The sequence below is a fragment of the Branchiostoma lanceolatum genome, chromosome 5 (genome assembly GCF_035083965.1).
Source record: "Branchiostoma lanceolatum isolate klBraLanc5 chromosome 5, klBraLanc5.hap2, whole genome shotgun sequence".
NCBI classification, from domain to species: Eukaryota; Metazoa; Chordata; class Leptocardii; order Amphioxiformes; family Branchiostomatidae; genus Branchiostoma; species Branchiostoma lanceolatum.
In genome coordinates, this window is record NC_089726.1 from 21,284,287 (window position 1) to 21,287,644 (window position 3,358).

The following is a 3,358-nucleotide window of genomic DNA, read 5'->3' on the forward strand; positions in this document are numbered from 1 at the left end:
CAAGAAGAGGAGAAAACTGCAGTCACGGACTATGTTGCTAGAATAGCTGCGTCATTGACTGGGAGGGGGCCAAAGTAATAAGCAGAGAGGACAGCAGACGCATCCGATGGATTTAGGAGGCAGTATGGATCAGGAATTCATCACCAGTGATGAACCAAGACGACGGGGGATATAAGCTCAGCCACGTTTGGGATTGCGTTCTCGCCGAAAAAGCGCCACCTTCATCGGCTACTTATAGCGGCGAGAAGCAGTACTCCAGTCAGAAGCTCTGAAGAAGGTGTCTGACAGACACCGAAATGTCAGCAGGTGAGATTCCTGGTTGTGTGAAACGAAACTCCAAATATCCTAAAATGTATGGCAGTGCGTACTGTTTAGTGTAAGAAGGTACAATGATATTCAGGATCAACTCATTTTCAGGTCACGGTAGCTCTTGACGCGTTCTTCTTCTTCTGTTTTACCATCCCACGTTAAGTTTATGTTTTTGAAACTTCTTCAAATTTTATTGATAAATCAAAATTGCAGTCCTTTATCATTGGACTGAATTGTATTGGTTTTATAATCATAGTCACACTACTATTGCACTTTGAAAAATTACATACATAAAAGCATTGTTATTTACATTTTTTACAATCTTTATGAAAACAACAGCAACGTGGAAATATAGCCATAGAGTTTTCGGCGGGCATCACGTGGTCATGGATTACAGTGTTCTAGGGATAAAAGCTGATCAAAATAGATCATAATTTGGTAAAAGTACCGATATAATATTCTGTCATGTTATCCGCATCCGAAGGAAAGAAATCGATGTCTTCTGTCGGCATCATCCACTGATATGGGTTGGAGTTAAGTGAGGTGTTGTCTCTCCATGGTATGGAGAACAACTGATCTTCGGGAAGTGGCAGGGTAGTGGTCCAATTGTATGAAGCTGTTGTTGGAGGCGCCCCTTTACGGAGAAGCAAGGTGACTGGCTGTGGAAACTTGGTGGTGTTTACGTCCACCACGAAGGACAAAAAGGACGCCGTCTTCTTGACGTAAAACGGGAACACCTGCAAATAGTTCATATATTTTGTCAGCTTTTGCCTCACCGCTTATTCAACAAACATTGATGTAAATTGATTTTCCTACACTACCCTAAATTTGTTTTCTTATTTTTCATGTTTTTTTCTTGTATAAAAGACATTTTTCTGTCAGCAAGAATATTAGTGTGTATACGAGAATCCCTGTTTTAAGCACAAAGAAGAGTACCTGTTTAAAGCGCAAACCAAGAATTGCATCTAAGACTTTTTTCTTTCACCAAGAAAGTTCAAAACAATTATTCTAGAGGAATCAACTTTTCAAGAATAAAATCGTAAGGAAAAAATCTGTGAGAATTTGAGCAAACAAAAAAAACAAGGCTAAAAAGGGATTATTTTGTTCTTTTTCTATATAATTCTTGTTGGAGAACATCATACTAGAAATATTTTCTAAACTAACTTCATGAAAAAGAATTAAATTTGTGTGTAAGAATTGGCATACGAAGACTTTCGCAGAAGGTTTCTTGAATTTTAGTGTTTTTTTTTTTATAAGAAAACTTTTCTCAACATAAGAAAACAAGAAAAATAAGAAAAAAATAGGAAAAAACTTTTTTGGTAGTGTATATCAACATGAACTAACACACCTGTACTTTTCCTAAGGCTGCAGACCCCGCAAACGTGTACATGGACCCGTCCAGGCTGTGATCTTCTCTCTGTGACAAAATGTCGATAGGATCCGTCAAACCGGACACAGGAAGGGTGGTGTTGCCACATTTCACAGCAAGGCCCAGGACGTCGGCCTGGATGTTACGGGAATTGTTGGAGTACTCAAACGGGTTGAAGTCGGATTCCAGGAACTGCAGTTGAATAAAGAATTATATGTGATGGTACACATGTACATATTTTGTACATATGTAAATATTTTGTGTTTGGGAATACATTTCATTATGTATAAGCAGCAACACCTGCGCTGCATTACTATATGAACCAGTCAGAATTGCCTTGAAGAAGGTGACAGATGGTCACCGAAACGTCGGTGGAATAAATCTCTCGGTGGTGTAAAAAGAGCCTTTTTATTCAAGAATTATATATTTTCACAACGCAGTGTTTTTTGGCAACACTGCCTACTTGTAACGTGTGTTGCTTACAGGATACCGTTAAAGCAAAACTCCGGAAGTCTTTACCTGACTCATCCGTATTACAGTATTCATATTGATTGCGTTTATGACGTGAAGAAAGTTCGTCAGTAAAGATGGTCATGAAATGCCCAGCTGGACCACTATGTTAATCCTAAGCAAATGTTCGTTATAGTATACTGCTTTTTTCTTAGCGCTGATTGGTTCGCGTCACAAAACATGTGCTCTGACTGGTTGACTGAAGATTTCACGTGATCAACATGGCAGGAGTTTTATTGTTTTGGCAGGAGTTTCCCAGGGAGTTCGGGCTTATCTGAACAAAATAGCTATAGATCGCGTATTTAATACAATATGGTGACGTTATGATCGTCGGACAGGGCAGATTGTACTTGATTAAGATTTTGCAAAATAAAGTTGCGATATCGTTAGTGCGTTTGTGTGTCTTGCTCAAAATCCTACCGCCCCTCCCCTTCCTCGGGACGTCAATATTGCTATTTTGGACAGTCTTATAATTCGGGGAGTCGTATAATTTGCGCTGGCAAATGGGCTATGCAGATATGCGGAATCTACCTTATCAAAATTAGAACTATCGGAAACTTTTCAAAAGGCTGTTTGGCTCCTTTGACACATGAAAGGATTCACTTGAACTACAAACCTGTACTCCTACATTCAGTCCCTCCGGGCACCCCGCTCCCATCAGTGATGAGAAGGAGGGAACCCTGATGAGTGAGTCGCTCCCACCTGGAGCTATATACAGCTTCTCCGAGGTGTCATCGGCACTCTCAGGCTGCACGGTAACGTGCACCTGTGATAATGTCACAATGGCTTGTTTGTTTGTTTGTTTGTTTGTTTGTTTGTTTGAACCATTGTTTATTCATGAAAATCTCAAATCGACACGCAGGCCGCTTTTCATTAAGGTCATGAGGGAAGAGGTAAGGGTCAGATACAATGTAGCAGAGATAAACAGTCATCTGAGTCCTAACAACACTATCAACATATATCATTACATATTCATTACAACACACAACATATTGTTAGTTGTTACAATTTTACCATTTTCGCTTCTCGACAGTTTTCACGGCAAAATTAATCTAACTTTCTACTTTGAAACAAAGTTCGATTTTTTTTTTAATGTTGTCAACTTAAACCAAAATGCGTACTTTGAAAAGTTGTCAACTTAATTCACTTCAACCCTAGGTTAAAAATTGT